Source organism: Bos grunniens, chromosome 3 (genome assembly GCF_055505025.1).
Source record: "Bos grunniens cultivar Pamir isolate PY7600 chromosome 3, Bosgru_T2T1.0, whole genome shotgun sequence".
In the NCBI taxonomy this organism is placed as follows: Eukaryota; Metazoa; Chordata; class Mammalia; order Artiodactyla; family Bovidae; genus Bos; species Bos grunniens.
The window spans coordinates 89,469,958-89,489,390 of NC_141167.1; the positions used below are offsets into that span (position 1 = coordinate 89,469,958).

General features: G+C 41.3%; 1 pseudogene; it reads right to left on the minus strand.

The window, feature by feature from the left end:
• Positions 1 to 3,624: 3,624 nt before the first annotated feature.
• On the minus strand, positions 3,625 to 12,307 carry LOC147376038 (pepsin B-like; annotated as a pseudogene).
• Positions 12,308 to 19,433: the final 7,126 nt, after the last annotated feature.

Genomic DNA, 19,433 nt, shown 5'->3' on the forward strand with positions numbered 1-19,433 from the left:
TCAAACTATCGGCTAGGGTCCCATATGGCCACTGTCTGCATGAATTCAGTTTTAAAAGCACATTACAGCTGCCAATGATAATTAAAGAGGATTCCAATCTTTTATCACTTGAAGATTGATAAAAATTAGAATTTGTAAGCATAATCATTTCTCAAAATCTCCATCATACATCCCCCTTCAGAGATGTTGCTCTGCAACATTTTCCCCAACAGATTCCAGATCTCTATCTTCTCCTCCACCTTCCACAATTACCACCATTTTCACTTCCACATTCTCTGTCAGCTCTTTCGGCTAAATATTTTCCTCTATCTTCCTACTTCTCTAGACAAATTCTCTCTCTCCTTTCACTCCTCTAATTCTCTATAGCAGAAAATATGATAATTGGTCAGTCAAGATCTTATTTAGCATGGTGGAGACAAAGGGGTGCTAGTGAAATATGAAGGAATAGTCTCATATTAGTAAATCGAGTCCACGTCCCACAGCGATAGTCAAGGCAGAACAGAGCTTAACCTGTGGGGCAGTTTCTGTTGGGTGTTATTTTCTAGAATCCAGAAGCAAATAGAATTCTCTAGCTCTGGCTTTACCAGAACTATCCTATGTTGTCCCAGCAGGTTTGTGCTTGCTGATGAATTTCAGGTGACTCATGATAGCTTGCATCTGGTTGTATCTAGGTATTGAGAAATTCCCAGAAATTACATCTCTAACTCAAGATCTTTGTTCTATGTAGTTGATCCCAGAGGCCAGAGCATGAATAAAGGAGAAACTGAGGCAGGGACAGTGGCTGACAGGCCAGGGGATGAGGATGGAGGTGAACTGGGGCTAACGTGCAGCTCCCTTCCCTTTGACACAAAGACTCTTTCATCAGAGAAATGCAACAGAAAAGAAATAAGGTAGACACAACTCAGTTCAATAAAATCAATGCATTATGTGTTATGTAGCCTGCCAGACTCCTCTGTCCATAACACTCTCCAGGCGAGAATACTGGAGTTCCTATCCCTTCTCCAGGGGATCTTCCCGACCCAGGAATCAAACCAGGGTCATCTGCATTGCAGGAAGATTCTTTACCAGCTGAGCTACCAGGGAAGCCCCTAGAAAAATACATACCTACATCCACCATCAACAACTTACATATATCTGGATTGATAATACTTTACATCTTCCTTTCCAGATATGTCCTAATTACATTGGTTGAAGTAGGTTTGAGGTCCCAGAGCAATAACGGTTTTTAATTTCCTGGAGGCAGCATTTCTTCATGAGAAGAACCGCTCCAGATGATCACTGATAATGAGATAATGCAAATTCAGCTAGTGAGCTTACTTCAAAAAGAAAAAGTGCCCCAAAAGTAAAATGTCCTATCAAGGGGAGTGGCCAAGATGGCAGAGTAGGAAGACCCTCAGCTCACCTCATCCTATGGACACACCAAAATTACAGTTATTTACAGAGTAACTATTGATGAGAATGACCTGAAAACTAGTTGAAAAGATTTCCCACATTTAACAATATAAAGAAGGAATCACAATGAGATGGGTAGGAAAAACAGAGATGTGGTATAGTCTAGACTCACACACCCAGGTAAGTGGCCCACAAACAGGAAGATCATCACAAATGCAGAAATTCTCCCCCAAAAGTGAGGTATTCAAGCTCCACATTGAGCTCCCCAGCCTGGGGATCCTGTAACTAGGATGACAAGAATGTCTGACTTTAAAGGTGAGTGGGACTTGCCTACAGGAGAACCAAAGGGCTGTAGGAAGCAGAGACTCTACTCCTAAAAGACACGTGCAAAATCTCACCCACTCTGAGACCCAGTGCAGAGGCAATAATTTGAAGGGATTCCAGTCTGACTCACTTGCTGATCTTGGAGACCTCTTGTAGAGGCAGGAGGGAACTGGGACATTCCCTGTAGACACAGACACTGGCAGTAGCCATCAGGGGAACTCCTTCCAGCATGAGAACTCTAGTACTGGAAAGTGACCCTTGGGAATCCTTACTCAAGTCTACTAGAGCTGGCAGCCTCCCTGCCCATCAGCCAGTCACATCAAACCACTATGTTGTGTACCAGGAACTAACGCAGTGTTGTAGGTCCATTATACTTCAAAAACAAACGAACAGACCAAAAAACTCATCAGGAAAAGAGGCCAGATTTGTGGTTACCAGAGACAAAGTGTGGAGGGATGGGGGAATTGGATGAAGGTGGTCAAAAGATACACTTTTAGTTGTAAGTAAGTACTAGGGATGTAATGTACAACATGATAAATATGATTAACACTGCTTTATGTTCTATAGTTGTGTTGCGAAGAGTTGGACATGACTGAGCAACTAAACAACTGTATATGAAAGTTGTTAGGAAATAAATCCTAAGAGTTCTCATCACAAGGAAAAAATTTTTTTTTCTTTTTCTTTTGTATCTATATGAGATGACTGGATGTTCACTAAACTTATTGTGGTAATCATTTCGTGATGTATGTAAGTCAAATCATTATGAAAGTGTTAGTTGCTAGGTTGTATCCACCTCTTCACGACCCTGTGGACTGTAGCTCATCAGACTCCTTCTGTCCATGAAATTCTCCAAGCAAGAATACTGGAGTGGGGTGCCATTCCCTTCTCAAGGGGATCTTCCTGACCCAGGGATTGAACCCAGGTCTCTTGCATTGTAGGCATATTCTTTACCATCTGAGCCACCAGGGAAGCCCTTAATCTTAGACAATGCTGTATGTCAATCATATCTCAATAAAACTGGAAGAAAAAAATAAACAACTTAAAAATTTTTAAATACAAAATTAAAATTTTTTTAAAAAAGAAAACAAGCAATACACTCCACTTGATTGAAAATTCCTAGAGGGCCAGAGCCAAGCCTCACCTATATTTACATGCCCCGGTAACTTGCACACAACCAGCTTCATTACATAGCAATATGATAAGTATGTCTGGATCTGATTTTAACACTAACTACATAATTGTCATTCGATGCCTCAGTTCTTTCCACTGTAAAATAAGATTGGGGTGTTAAACTCAAACACTTTCGGGCCCAGGCAGGTAACGTGAATCTGTTAGGCAGCCTGAGAATGCATGTAGGGTATAAAGGCAAAGAAGTCAGAGAGTATTCAGATTCATTAAAACTGTACTGCTCTTCTCAATAACAAACACACACAAAAACTGTTTTCTGGTCATATTTGACCATCAGAGCCCCTGTTTAAAAAGCTATCTTAGGTTTCTGTTTAGTTAAAAATTCTTGAGTCATCAATTGCTCTGGTTCACTTTCTTTTTTAAGAATGGAGAGAAAATAGTGATGGAGAAGAGAGTGCTAGGAGTGGTGAAAACCTCTAACCAGGGACCCTCCTGCAGAAACCACTGTGTCCTTGACGCCCATGCTACATGCATGTTCTCGTCCATCAATTAACAGATCCCCCAACAGCTGTTGCTGTTTCAAATTAGAATTAAATACTAAGTTGTTTATTGGAAGGAACCTCAAAGATGTTTGAAGATTTTTGAGTTTATTAGTTTCATGAAGAAAGGTTCTTGTGAGCTGAAGGAATCAGGATTGTTTGAAACGTTGCCCTCACCCCAGATGCATCAGGGCAACCGCAGAGTCCTCAGGGAGAGTGGAGATGGCTGCCTCACACTCCTCTAGGTGGAGAGGGCAAAGCCCACCTAGTTGTGGGCCATGTCAAAGACAGTAAAACTCCTTGAAGAAGACATCACCCAGAATCCACAGGGGCTCCCTGCTGGAGGAGGACAGGTAAGTGGCCTCAATCCCCAGCGTGCAGTAGTCATCGTTCTGAAGAGACAGTGGACAGGCCATCACCAGGGGCATTGCAGAGGCCTTGCCCCATGGAAATGTCCCCCACTCTATGTCCCACGACACCTGGGACATGCAGGAACCCTGGGGCGAATATGTACATTGAAGACATAGGTGGAGGGCGGCAGTGGGAGCTGGGGCCTGCCGATGGTGAAGGTGATGGTAGGCAGGCTCTCCACAGAGTCGCAGCTTACCACAAACTGAGAGAGAAGAGACAACGCTGCAGAACGCCTGGGGCTGTGGGCCTAGAAAAGGGCCCAAGGCCCCCCTTTTCCTGCGGGACTCTCTTTCCCATCGTCCAGCAGAGACTGTTGCAGAAACTGGAAGACCAGGCCTGACTCCCATGCGCAACACAGACCAACCCTCTGGCTTCTTGACTCCTCCTTTAAACACATCTCAGCTCTTAGATTTTGGGAGTACAGATATGGTCATAAGGAGTTAGGCTTTTCCAGGACCAAATTCTAACCTCAAATCATAGAGAAAAGGCATGGGCACACATTTGTACAAGTACAGTCACACCCTCTCATGTCCAAGTGTGTATGCACCAGTCCATGTATTCATCTCTCTCTCTCTCTCTCTCTCTCACACACACACATACACACACAGATATTTGGATGCAAGGAAAAGCAAACCAGATATGGGCACCAAGGGGAGCAGACATGGGGACAGAAGGCTATTTAGAGTAAAGCCCAAAGGTACATTCTTAGTGAAGGAAGAAAACCAAGTGGAATGGAGAAGTACATTGTGCCCTGACTCTATTTCATGCAAATGACAGCAGCCAGACTGAGCTGAAATGTGCCCCTAGAACCTACAGTGGACAAGCAGCACCTCCTGACAACCACTCAGCGCAACCTCACAGTCTGGATGGAGTTAGTATTACTCCCTCCCCTTTCCCTTTTTTGCATTGGAGGTTCAAGATTTGTTTCCACCGGTTCTGTCCTGCCAGGGGTTTGGGTCCCCTGCAGTGCTTCCTCCTCCCTCTCATGAACTCATGCTGTCGGGCTCCTGTCCTGAGGCTACCTGGATGTGCAGAGAAACCATTGGTTTCTAGTTATTCACATCACCATCCTCATTATCCTGGGCTCCCATTGCCTGCAGGAAGGAGGTCATAAACTGATGGGGAGCAGCCAGCAGGAAAGTCCCTGTATCCACAATGGCCTGGCAGCCTTCGGAACACCAACCAGTGGCCTAGTCACAATTGCAAACCTGACAGAGACACCAATACAAAGAAAAAGTCAGGTGCCTCTTCTGCAAACATGAGCCTTGTCCTCCTCTTATCACCCACCAGTTCAGGAGCTCTAACGTTCTGCATCTTCCAGGAAGCAGGGCCACTCTGTGACACATCTGCCCACGTGATGCTACTGGGCCTTTGTAATTACTGGAATAATAGCCTCAGTCTTGGACTGGTGACCTCTCCAGTCCTTGGAAAGCAAAAACTGTGCATGTCTTCTTTAATCTCCTTGTGCCAGGTTTTTCCAGTGCTTACCCAGCGATTAGGACATACAACCTGCGATACGAGCACAAGTAAATACTATTGGATTCAAAGAGAGATCACCATAGACTGGGCCTCCAGGAGAGGGATTCAAAGAGAGATCACCATAGACTGGGCCTCTAGGAGAGGGATTCAAAGAGAGATCACCATAGACTGGGCCTCCAGGAGAGGTTTTGGAAGAGATAGGAATTAATCCAGGCTCTGAAGTTTGCCTAAAGTTCAAATAAGCACAGAGGAGAAGAGGGGTACACCAGGTGATACAAACAAAAGAAGCCAGAAAGTTATGACAAGGTGCAAGGATGACATCTATGCTTCAGATCAGGAAGTAGTGGGAAGGCTGTATTGATAGGTAAGGCCTAGGTTTTGTATGGTCTTGAGTACAAGGCCAAGGCATTTTGTCTTTAAACTTGCATGTGATGGAAAATACTTGGCAGCTTTAAGTGTAGAAGTAACAGATTCACAATCATGAATTGGAGATCTGATAAGCTTGTGCTCAAATTTTAAAATTCTTGAAATGTGTGACTTTGGTTAACTTACTAACCTCCCAGCCTTGATTTCTTTTTATCTATAGAATGCAATATGATGCTGATATCCTTATAGTGTTGTATATTCTTATATGCAATAGTATAGTAAAATATTTAGCATATCTGGAATGTGGAAAACACCAGTGACCGCATTCAATTCAGTTTGGTTCAGTCGCTCAGTCATGTCTGACTCTTTGCAACCCCATTGACCACAGCACACCAGGCTTCCCTGTCCAACTCCCAGAGCTTATTCAAACTCATGTCCATCGAGTCGGTGATTCCATACAACCCCCTCATCTTCTGTTGTCCCCTTCTCCTCCTGCCTTCAATCTTTCCCAGCATCAGAGTCTTTTCCAAAAAGTCAGTTCTTCACATCAGGTGGCCAAAGTATTGGAGTTTCAGCTTCAGCATCAGTCCTTCCAATGAATATTCAGGACTTATTTCCTTTAGGATGGACTGGTTGGATCTCCTTGCAGTCCAAGAAACTCTCAAGAGTCTTCTCCAATGCCACAGTTCAAAAGCCAAATGGTCAACACCAAAATCAGACTGGAGAAGCTCTATAGAGTCAGCAAAACAAGACTGGGAGCTGACTGTGGCTCAGATCATGAACTCCTTATTGCAAAATTCAGACTTAAATTGAAGAAAGTAGAGAAAACCACTAAACCATTCAGGTACGACCAAATCAAATCCCTTACATTATACAGTAGAAGTGACAAAACTGATTCGAGGAATTAGATCTGATTGACAGAGTGCCTGAAGAACTATGGACGGAGGTTCGTGACATTGTACAAGAGGCGGTGATCAAGACCATCCCCAAGAAAAAGTGACAGCATTACTCTTACTGATGATGGAAGTGGGTAGAGATTATGCTGATGGTATAATGAAGTTTTAAGAACAAAGCTGTGAATTCACAGGGCCTAGGAATGACCAACCTGCTGGCATGGCAAAGCTCAGTGGCCAGTTCTAAAGGTTCAGTCAAGAGCTAGACGCAAGCATCTACTGGGCTCCAGGACGACCTTAGCCAGGGGTTTGGTGATTCTTTAAGTAATTCATGTCTTGAGAGGAACAGGCAACAGTGTCATGCTGGGGGACTATGGGAGTGCCCATAATCCCTAGAAACTGTCCACTCTACTTACTCCTGGATGACAATCTGCCAGTACAGCTCCCAGGTAACAGGGGTTCTGACGATCTCACCAGAATAGAGCTGAGTGTTCTGACGATCTCACCAGAATAGAGCTGAGTGTCCTCGTCTCCCAGGATAAGCTCTCCACCATACTGATAAGTCAGCTGTCTGGGGAGAAAGGCCAAGTGCATGAGTCCTGCAGCACAGATGGGTCAAGCAGTTCCTCTCTCTCTCCTCCCCTCTTTCCACTCTCCTTCAGACACAGAGGAACTGCAGAACAAGGGTATGCTGTCCTCTCAGCTGCTCCTTAGACTCCACCTTGCTCAAGGTACAATCGAGAGAATTCTCAGAGAAACACCCAAAACGTGAGAGACTTGGAAACACAGACTGCATCATAAAGGAGAAGACAGGCACCTGAAAACAGACTATAAGCATATCCCAGAGAGGCCTTCCCCGGACAGGGAGAGGATAAGAAGAAACCCCACTGAGAGTGCCTGGGATGGGGCCTGACAGAGACCCCAAGCTGGCCATGATGGAGATGCTCCTATCAGGGTCAATTAGATAACTAGATAATCTGAAGAGGTTCTAGGTCTCCTGTGTTTACTATCTTGGCCTGCCAGTCATCAGAGTAAGCCATTTGGATCAGATACCCTGAGGACCATGTGTTTAGGAATAAAGGATCAGGGAATAAAGCTTGCCATGAAGTTTGAGTCCAGATAAAAGGTACTGGATTTCTGATCAAGACTTTTGAGCTGGAGTCTTGGCTTCATGCCTACCAGAGACTGAACTTGTTTAACATTCACAACATGTTTAAGCCTCCATTTCCTCACTGGCAAAATAGAGCTAATATGATTTTTCAGATGTCATTTGAAGTTATTGCTACAAGAATATTTTATAAAGCCAGTTCAGTTCAGTCGCTCAGTTGTGTCCGACTCTTGTGCATCAAGTTGGTGATGAAATCCAGCCATCTCATCCTCTGTCGTTCCCTTCTCCTCCTGCCCCGTATCCATCCCAGCATCAGGGTCTTTTCCAATGGGTCAACTCTTCGCATGAGGTGGCCAAAGTATTGGAGTTTCAGCTTCAGCATCAGTCTTTCCAATGAACACCCAGAGCTGAGCTCCTTTAGGATGGACTGCTAGTAGAGGTGATGGAATTCCAGTTGAGCTATTTCAAATCCTGAAAGATGATGCTGTGAAAGTGCTGCACTCAATATAAAGCTGGAGGTGTTATTATAGTTATCACTTCACTTCTGTTCTCTTTATAGTAAATGCTCATGGAGCTTATTCAATCACTCTACAGCTGTGCAAATCTAACACAGCAATCTCTGGATTTACTGAACAAATGTTGAAGGAGCATTGTCCATTTTTAAGAAGAGAGTCATCATATGGCTAGTATGGCCATTGTTAAAAATTCTTCCAGTGCATTTAAAATAAAATTCCCCCAAAAATGTAATTACAAATTTTCAGAAATATATGTGGGGTTGTATATAGCACATTATACTCATTGTATCAGGAAACTTTTTTTACCTAGGCTCTGTCTGATGTTGAGTTGTCCAAAGCCCCCACAGAGCCTCATTTGATGGGTCCTTCCCTGGACAAGGGTTCTTACCAAGAGAAGTAGAAGCTGAAGAAGGGTTGGGTCAGCTTGTCCTGCTGCAGCATGTGCTGCATGACTGCTGGGGTGCCTCCGACCGCCAAGCTGGGGTAGGCCATTTCCATAATCCCATCAAAGTTTGAACAGTAGAAAGGGTCACTGGGCTCATTCTCAGGCCAAATTCATGGTTATCAGTGACAATGTTCTGAACCTGGAGTGAGCAGACAGAGAGCTTCACAGTTCAGGTGGGTAAATTCTTCCAGACTTAGGTACCCAGGGTCTGGGATGTAGAACCCCTCCCAGGAGAGGAAGTTGGCTTTTTTCATGCTGAGCTCAAACATGAGGGCAAGGGTGGAAGGGGAAAGGGCAACAGTATCACTCAACCATGTGTATCCCAGAAAAAAATAGCTAGGTGTTGGGGGAGCAGAGGCAATCATTTTCTGGAGTTATAGTTTCCACATCCATTTACAGTGAAAGAATAGTTTTTTTTCTATTCTTCTATTTATTTTTCTATTTATAAAACCATAAAACTGGTTTTATGCTCAACAATCCATGTGCAAGAACAACAGAGAACTTTGAGAATGAGGAAATAAGAAAATAGTGAAAGGACAAGTCATCAAATATCCATAGTGAAAGGGTGTGGAGGAGAGAGAGGATTTATTCTAGGTGGTTCCAGGGGGCAGAGTTAAGACTAGGAAACAAAGTCACAAGACACAGCAACCTTAGCATCGCATAAAGAGCTTTCTGCAGTCAGGACTGCTGTGGAAGCCTGTCTTGGGAGGAAGATTGAATTACATGGCCTTTGACATCCTTTCCAACTCTTAGCTTCTGGGGAGGTTGTACTAAATTGGTAATTATGGATTTTTCTGGAAGCTTGAGGCTCTAGAAACTAGGAGGCAAACCACAGAGCCTCCACAACTATGAGAATATCACTCACAGTCACAGTGTCATATCCCAGGACCACACTCAGGCTTCTACTCCCATAGGACAGCGTATAGGTTAGTCCATTGAGACTGAAGGTGGAGGACTGGCTGGGGTTGAACCTATTGTGAGTGGCTATAGGAAGATGAAATACTAGTGTCAATCATTAATTCCCAAAATACTTGGAGACAACTTACCCTTGACAACCTGGGGTCATCAGACCACGGATGTGATAGGGCCTCAGCCTCAGCAATTTTGTGCTGTAGACACACTATGTTGGCCACAGCAAAGCCTGTCCCCTTGGATAACATACATTGCCAAAATTCTCTCCAGCCCACCATCCCTGAGGGATGGATCTCTTCAAAAATGCCAGGAATTCCAGCCCATGGGAGAGAGCTGAGGGAAAGAACAAAGTAGAAAGGAATGGAAGCCTCAGTCTGTGTCTGCTGTCTCTCCCCAGAACTGTCAGCACTTCTGAAACATAGACCAAAGGCAAGACATCCAGATGTTCCCAACTTTAGCAGGAAGAGATAATGTTTATGCAGCAAGAACTCTGGACTTAGCAGGATAAGCCTGTGCTCAATTTGGACGCTGCCCCTCCCACTTAGGGGTGGTAGTGATGCTGGTGTACTCACAGCAGGCCTCGGTCTGGCAGTAGGTGGACAGCACCCACAGGTTGGAGATGCCTGTGTCAAAGAGGACTAGGAAATTTTAGGGTGGTATCCCAATGCTGATCTCCCCAAAGTAGAAAGACTGCAAAGAAAGGTTTGTCACCCTCATAAGTAGCCAAGCCTTGTCCAAAGGATGGGGAAGAAGTTGGCCCACTTGAAGTCACATTTTGCCCAAATGATTTCCTTGGGGAATAAGAGGCTTCTGCCTCCAATTCTCCTTTCCTCCTGGAGTCAAATGTTCTCAGTATTCCACTTTTTTATCCCTAATTGCAAACCTTTGACCAGCTAAGACCTGGTCTGGAAAGACAATATCCTCTTCCAAAAGTGTTTTCTGGTTTGTAATATCAGACTACCCAAAGAAGGAGAAGAATCACTTTTTTCTCTTTTCCCAGTGTCTATCCACTGTCCAGCTTTACAGACACATGCCTACATTCACACATGCACACATACACACTAGTCTCCCCTTCTCTTCCAGTGTTAGATACTTCCACCACCATTCTCCTCCTTCCTGGTCACATACTTGCAAAGGGAGCTAGAGAGTCTAGAGTGAAAGGTAGCATGGAGAGAAAAGAATTTTATTAAGAGATAGTTTTAGTTCTAGGTGAATTGGGGTCCATTGTGTCATTTACCTGCCTCTAGCGCCTCTATCTGTAAAATGTGGGATTTGAAATAGGAGATCCATTAAAGTACCTTCCAGCTCTGAGACTCTATGCACGTTAAGATGCCTATGCCGATATTGTAGCCTCAAGAACATTCAAACAATTGCTCTAGGTTCCTGTGAATCTTTTCAGAAAAGGGAGATTGTATACAGTGTGTGGAGCCACTGGATATTTTGGCTGGTGGACTTGCATGTGTTTTCCTTCTTTCCCTGCAGCTCATTGTTAGGATGTTCTTTCAGTCTCTCAATTGACTTGAACACTCCCACTATGAATCACTTTACTACATAGACAAGGCTGTAGAGAGATGAGCCAGTAATAAGAGAAAAGGAGGGAGGAAAGGAGGAAGAAAGAAGAGAGGAAAGAAAGAAAGAAAAGGAGCTACTATACTATTAGCAGCCCTGCGTGCGAGCTCAATTGCTTCTGACTCTTTGAGACCCCATGGACTGTAGCCCATCAGCTCCTCTGTCCATGGGATTTTCCAGGCAAGAATATTGGAGTGGGTTGCCATTTCATTTTCTAGGGGCTCTTCCTGACCCAGGGATCAAACCTGTGTCTCCTGCAGTTCCCGCACTGGCAGGCAGATTCTTTACCACTGAGCCACCTGAGAAGCCCATACTATTAGCACCAACTTGTAACTTTCAGATACTTTCCACAGGAATGTGAAACTTAGGTTCAATAACTAGTACAAAATCAAAGTTAACGAGAGGCACAAATAAGTATTTAACAATGGTTATTAGCTGAGGGTCACGAACACCACATCCCACTTCACTTACATCCAGGTAGTTTGTGGAGGGCTTGTAAGCAAGTAAGGGCTTGTAATACCAAAATGATACTTAGCAACCGGACCAACATTTGGGAGGTTCTTTAGGAATTTCTCCAGTATACCCTACTCCTCCTTTGCCTCTCAGATAGACTTGCCTTTCCTCAGGATGATCCTGCAGAACATAGGGTAAACCAAACGAATGAGCTTCACACATCCCATCACAGCAGTCCCTTCAAGGACCTAACCTAGGTCCTCCAAACTTCTTTAGTACTCTACCCAAAGAGCCTCTTTTAGGAAGTGCTCCCAGAGCAATTTCTGACCACCACAGTCACTCAAGCATTTCCAGCATGGAAATACACTACACCATATATTTGGTTTTGTACTTAAAAATTGTTTCCAGAGAAGAAATGTCTGTTTCTCCCCAGTCCCTCCTGTAAGCTGAGGCAGGGATCATGCATCCTTTCTTCTTAAGCAACAAAACACCCAACACACAATCTCTCTGTCTCTCTCTCTCTCTTTCTCACACACACACACACACACCCCATTCATTTAAGTCTTGACCCACAGCAGTGGCCCAACACCAGTTTATGATATCAAGGAACAATCTGACTGCTTTTCCAAGAGACTTGTGGGAGAAGTCCTTTGCTGTTCCCTAGATTGTCATGCTCATTCACACAAATTCATGATGAAATGAAACACCAATACACACCTTACCATGCCCTCTGAGAACTGTAGACAAACCAAGACCAAGACCAGGATCTTCATGGTGCTGATTTCCACTGTCTACCAGCACACAGAACACAGTGGCAGACCCAAGGGTTGGGATGCACAGAAAGAGGTTGGGTCTCTCTCTTATGCCCTGATTTACCTTGTTCTTTTCATTTCTGGGCACGTGGGCTTTCCTATCTTTGTACCAACCTGTGCCCCTGCACATTCATGGATCCTGTTTGTTTTTCCCTCTGGCAAGTATCAAGGACTTTAATATCCACTTTGTAGCCAACTTAAAAAGCAACTAATGGCTTTGCTGAGGGAATCCAAAACCAATACAATATTGTAAAATTAAAAAATAAAATTTAAAAAATTAACTTAAAAAAAAATAAATAAAATGCATGGTGAACAAAGGATCCTGGTACTCTCATCCACTGGGAAATGGCTGCTGCCAACTTCAGTTGGAACGATGGAACAGTTTGCTCTTTGGCTACAAGTGACGTCCTTTTTTGAGATTTACAGCCTACTCTCTACTTCTGCTCCTTTTCCTTCCTCTTCCCTTGATCAGTCTCATCTATAGCCTTCCATATAAGATTCTAATAGTCCATGACACAACATGCTCTTTATCTTTTTAGTTCATGAATTTACTAAATGCCTACTCTTGTCACTTCTCACTGAGCTCTGGGAGTACAAAGATAATTAAGAAACTGTCATTGTATGTAAACATCCACATTCCTGCTGGAATGACTGACACACATTCAAATCATGAAGCTATGTGGCTTGAATGTTATCACTCCAGGCATTCAAATGGATGTTGAATGAATGAGAATGAAAATAACAGTATTCATAAAACAAGCAGAGAGGAAGTGATAAATCTTGGTAGGATTAAAAGGCTTCACAGAAGAGGTAACATTTGAGTAACAATTTTACAGGAAGCTAGACGAAGAAGTAAGGGAAGTGGAAACGCCATTGGAGGCAGAAGAAAAGCTTGAGCAATAGCAAAGAAGAGTGAAGTTGTGCGAGGAGTTCAAAGAACATTAGGATGAATGAATGTAGCCAAGAAGGGCAATTCCTAATATGGTTCCTCACCAGCCAAGACACATCTAAAGGACCTGCACTGGATCTGCACGATTCTCATCATGCTAATTGTAGCTCAGAAAATTATTTTCTACTCAAGAACCCATTTTTGAAATGAAAAGGACTATAAAGGTAAAATAGGAATAGTCTCCAGTCTATAATTATATTAAAGTAGTACCTTCAGTATTTTAACTATTATCCTATCAAATTATTTATGGTATGCCTCTGATTACACCACACCAGAGTACCATGAGTGGAACTACTAGACTACAGTACTTGGTACCAGTATAAGCATGATTGTAAGGCATGTTGATGCATATTCATTTAAAGCATTATGTTATTGCCTCAGCTGTTAATAAATGACTATCTGGAGGACAGCTAAAATACTTATTTTCAGAATTCTAAAGGTATTTTTTCTACATATTCTACGTATTTTTATGTACAATTGGATCGACTATGTTAATTTTCTTTATAGACCAGCATGATTGTATAACCTATAGCCTTTGTAAAGTATTTTTATAATTCATATCTTTTTCATATATTGAGTGTAGTTTAAAAGTATTTAATTGATTGCTCTCCATAATTCTTTACTTTTTAAATTTTTAAAATATTTTTAAATTGTTTATACAATTTTTAAAGGTTACTTTCCACTTACAGTTATTGCAAAATACTGGCTGTATTTCCCATGTTATACAAATACATCCTCAAGCCAATAGTTTGTATCTCTACTCTCCCACCCCTAAATTGCCCCTCACCCCCAACTGGTAACCACTGGTTTGTTCTCTAAAACTGTGAATCTGCTTCACTTTTGTTATATTATTATATTTTATTCTTTTAGATTCCACATATAAGTGATATCTTACTTACCTCCACACCCATCTATATTGCTATAGATGGCAACATTTTATTCTTTTTTATGGCTGAGTAGTAGTCCACTGTGTGGGTTTCTGTATGTGTTGCGTGTATACATACATATATATAGCACATCTTCTTTATCCATTAATCTGTTGATGGACATTTAGATTGTTTTCATATCTAGGCAATTGTAAATGCTGCTATGAACATTGGGATACATGTTTATAATTCTTTTCAAATTAGTGGGGTTTTTTCCAGATAAATACCCAGGAGTGGAATTGATGGGTCATATGGTAGTTCTATTTTAGTTTTTTGAGAAATCTCCATTCTGTTTTCCAGAGTGGCTATGCAAATTTACATTCTCCTCAACAGTGTGTAACGGGTCCCTTTTCTCCATATCTTCTTGCCTACATTTGTTATTTGGGTTCTTTTTGATGGTAGCCATTCTGAGAGATGTGCGGTAATATCTCATTGAGGTCTTGGTTTGCATTTCCCTGATGATTAGCAATGTCGAGCATCTTTTCCTGTGCCTGTTGGCTATCTGCATTTACTCTTTGAAAAAATGTCTATTTAGTTCTTCTGTCCATTTTTAAAATTTTTTTTTTTATGTTGAGTTGTATGAGCTGTTTAAATAGTTTGGATATTAATCCCTTATCTGTCCATCATTTGCAAATATTTTCTCCCATTCAGTAGGTTGTCTTTCCATTTTGTCAATGGTTTACTTTGTTGTGCAAAAGCTTTTAAGTGTAACTAGTTCCCACTTGCTTATTTTTGTTTTTTATTTCCTTTATTTAGGAGACAGATCCAGAAACTATTTCTATGATTTGTATCAAAGAGTGTTCTGTTTTTCTACGTTTTCTTCTAGTATTCAGTATAGTATAGTATCCAGTCTTACATTTAAGTCTTCGATCCATTTTTAGTTTATTTTTATATATGGTATTGGAAAAGTTCTAATTTCATTCTTTTACATGAAGCTATCCAGTTTTCCCCAGCACCATATATTAAAGAAATTGTCTTTTCTCCACTGCATAGTCTTGCCTCCTTTGTCATAGGTTAACTGACCATAGGTGAATGGGTTTATTTCTGGGCTCTGTCCTTTTCCATAGATCTATGTGTCTATTTTTGTGCCAGAACCATCCTGTTTTGATTACTGTAGCTTTGTAGATAGTCTGAAGTCAGGGAGTCCGATTCTTCCAGCTCTGTTCTTTTTTCTCAAGATCACTTTGACTATTTGGGGTCTTTTGTGTTTCCATACAAATTTTTAAATTATTTGTTCTAGTTTTGAGAAAAACACCATTGGTATTTTCATAGTGAATGCATTGAATCCTTAGATAGCCTTGTTGCAGGAAGGCGGACCCCCTTCCAGGGCCCAAAACTGGGCTCTTGTCCAACACTCGGAAATGAATTGTCCTAGGAGACACGTGTGCTGACAAAGCAAGAGATTTTATTGGGAAAGGGCACCTGGGTGGAGAGCAGTAGGGTAAGGGAACCCAGGAGAACTGCTCCGCCGCGTGGCTCACAGTCTTGGGTTTTATGGTGATGGAATTAGTTTCCTGGTGGTCTTTGGCCAATCATTCTAATTCAGAGTCTTTCCTGGTGGCGCACGCATTGCTCAGCCAAGATGGATGCTAGCAAGAGGGATTTTGGGAAGTGGACGGACAGGCGGTGTCTCCTTTTGACCTTTCCCAAACTCTTCTGGTTGGTGGTGGCTTATTAGTTTCCTATTCCTTATCAGGATCACCTGTCATAAAACAACTCATGCAAATGGTTACTATGGTGCCTGGCCAGGGTGGGCGGTTTCAATCAGTGTGCTTCCCCTAACAGCCTTGGATGTTATGGTCATTTTAACAATACTGATTCTTCCAATCCAAGAACATGGTATATCTTTGTATCTGTGTAATCTTCGATTTCTTCATCAGCATCTTCTGTTTTTCAGAATACATGTCTTTAGTCTCCTTAGGTAAATTTATTCCTAGGTGTTTTATTCTTTTTATTGAAATGGTAAATAAGATTTCTTGCTTAATTTTTCTTTCTGATCTTTCATTGTTAATGTATAGAAATGCAACAGATTTTGGGGTGTTAATTTTGTATCTGCAACTTAACCAAGTTCATTGATGAGCTCTAGCAGTTTTCTGGTAGCATCTTAAGGATTTTCTATGTGCGGTATCAGGCCATCTGCAAACAGTGACAGTTTTACTTCTGCTTTTCCACTTTGGATTACTTTTTTTTTTCTTCTCTGACTGCTGTGCCTAGAGGGCTTCCAAAAGTATGTTGAATAAAACTGGCAAGAGAGGGCATTCTTATCTTGTTCCTGATCTTAGAGGAAATGCTTTCAGTTTTCACTATTGAATATGATATTAGCTATGGGTTTTTCATAGATGGCCTTTATTACATTGAGGTCATCCCTCTATGCCTACTCTCTGGAGAGTCTTTATCAAAAAATGTATGTTGAATTTTGTCAAAAGCTTTTTCTATATCTTTTGAGATGATCATATGATTTTTTATTCTTCAATTTGTTAATATGATGTATCACATTGATTGGTTTGCAGATAATGAAAAATCCTTATATCCTTGGGATAAATCCTTCTTGATCATGGTATCTGATCCTTTTAAAGTATTACTGGATTTGGTTTACTAGTACTTTGTTGAGAATTTTTGTGTTTGTGTTCATCAGTGATATTGACCTGTAATTTTCTTTTTTTATAGTATCTTTGTCTGGCTTTGGTATCAGTGTAACACTAGCCTCATAGAATGAGTTTGGAAGCATTCTTTGCTCTCAATTTTTTGAAATAGTTTGAACAGGATAGGCATTAACTCTTCTCTAAATATTTGGTAGAGTCACCTATGAAGACAACTGGTCCTGGGCTTTTTTTGTTGGGTGTTTTTTCTTATGGATTCAATTTCATTACTGTTAATTGATTTATTCATAGTTTCTGTTTATTTCCAGTTCAGTCTTGGGAGATTGCACTTTTCTAAAAATTTGTCCATTTCTTCCAGGTTGTCCATTGTATTGACATATAATTGTTCATGGTCGTCTTTTATGAGCCTTTGTATTTCTGTGGTGTTGGTTGTAACATCTTTTTCATTTCTGTTTCTATTGGTTTGGGGCTTCTCCATTCTTTTCTTGATGAGCCAAGCTAAAGGTTTAACCATTTTCCTTATCTTTTCAAAGAATCAGTTTTTAGTTTCATCTATCTTTTCTATTGTTATTTTAAATTATAGTTGATTTCTAGTCCAAAGTTATTTACTTTTTTAAAAGTATGTGAAATTTTAATGAATTGACTCAATTCAGTTCAGTTCAGTCACTCAGTTGTGTCCAACTCTTTGTGACACCACGGACCACAGCACGCCAGGCTTCCCTGTCCATCACCAACTCCCAGAGCCTACTCAAACTCATGTTCAGCACGTCGGTGATGCCATCCAACCATCTCATCCTCTGTCGTCCCCTTCTTACACCTTCAGTCTTTCCTAGCATCATGGTCTTTTCCAATGAGTTTGTTCTTCGAATCAGGTGGCCAAAGTATTGGAGTTTCAGCTTCAACATCAGTCCTTCCAATGCATATTCAGGACTGATTTCCTATAGGATTGACTGGTTGGATCTCTTTGCAGTCCAAGGGACTCTCAAGAGTCTTCTCCAACACCACAGTTCAAAAGCATCAATTCTTTGGTGCTCATCTTTCTTTATAGTCCAACTCTCACATCCATACATGACTGCTGGAAAAACCATAGCTTTGACTAGATGGGCCTTTGTTGGCAAAGTAATGTCTCTGCTTTTTAATATGCTATCTAGGTTGGTCATAGCTTTTCTTCCAAGGAGCAAGCGCCTTTTAATTTCATGGCTGTTGTCACCATCTGCAGTGATTTTGGAGCCCCCAAAAATAAAGTATCTCACTGTTTCCATTGTTTCCCCATCTATTTACCATGAAGTGATGGGACTAGATGCCATGATCTTAGTTTTCTAAATGTTGAGCTTTAAGCCAACTTTTTCACTCTCCTCTTTCACTTTCATCATGAACCTCTTTAATTCTTCTTTGCTTTCTGCTATAAGGGTGGTGTCATCTGCATATCTGAGGTTATTGATATTTTTCCTGGAAATCTTGATTCCAGCTTGTGCTTCATCCAGCCTGGAATTTTGCATGATGTACTCTGCATATAAGTTAAATAAGCAGGGTGACAATATACAGTCTTGACATACTCCTTTCCTGATTTGGAACCAGTCTGTTTTTCCATGTCCAGTTCTAACTGTTGCTTCTTGACCTGAATTGACCAAACAATAATATATCAAGTGTATTATAACTGGAAAATGTAAATATATACATTATTCACCATGCATTTTTGCTACAAACATTTTTTTTTGTCTTCACATACCTTGTTTCTGAGTTTGAAATATCATTTTTTTTAATGCCTTTATGCCACGTGAAACAGTACTGACTTTATTCTGCACATGGGAAGAGGACATTAAAGTTTTATTAATCTAGAGTATAATACATGTAATACCTTCTATATGTCACTTATGCATACTTTTTTGTTTTTATTTTTTAAATGTATTTTTATTTATTTTCTTCTTAATTTATCTATTTGGCTGTGTCAGGTCTTAGTTGTAACATGCAGGATTTTTGTTGCAGCGAGCAGGCTTCTCTCTAGTTGTGGCATGTGGGTTCAGTAGTTGTAGCATATGGGTTTAGTTGCTCTGAAGCATGTGGGATCTTAGTTCCCCAAACAAGGATGAAACCCTCGTCCCCTACATTAAGAGGCAGATTCTTAAACACCAGACCACCAAGGAAGTCCCTATAAAGTCCCTATAGTTTTTTAGATTGTAGCCTTTTAGTGAAAGAGGCCAGTTACTAAAATGATTCTCTAGTGAAGTTGCAGTTGGCAGAGGGAAGTTGCTGGAACTTTGTCATGCTTCCACCCTAAAGCTCTTTACCTATGCATAAACCCAAAGAAGTTTCCAATTTCACTTGTATGATTTAATGTTTCTTTATAGAAATAAATTCTTAAAGAAAAACTCAAGAGCTATAGAAGTTATACTTATAGTAATAACTCTCACTGAACATTAACTTTATACCAAGCACATATTTCCTCTAACCATTGTAACAAATTTATGAGGTTAATTTAGTTTCCCCACGATCATATAGTCAATAAAAGGCAAAGCTAGGATTTCAACCAACAAAGGTCCGTCTAGTCAAAGCTATGGTTTTTCCAGTAGTCATGTATGGATGTGAGAGTTGGACTATAAAGAAAGCTGAGT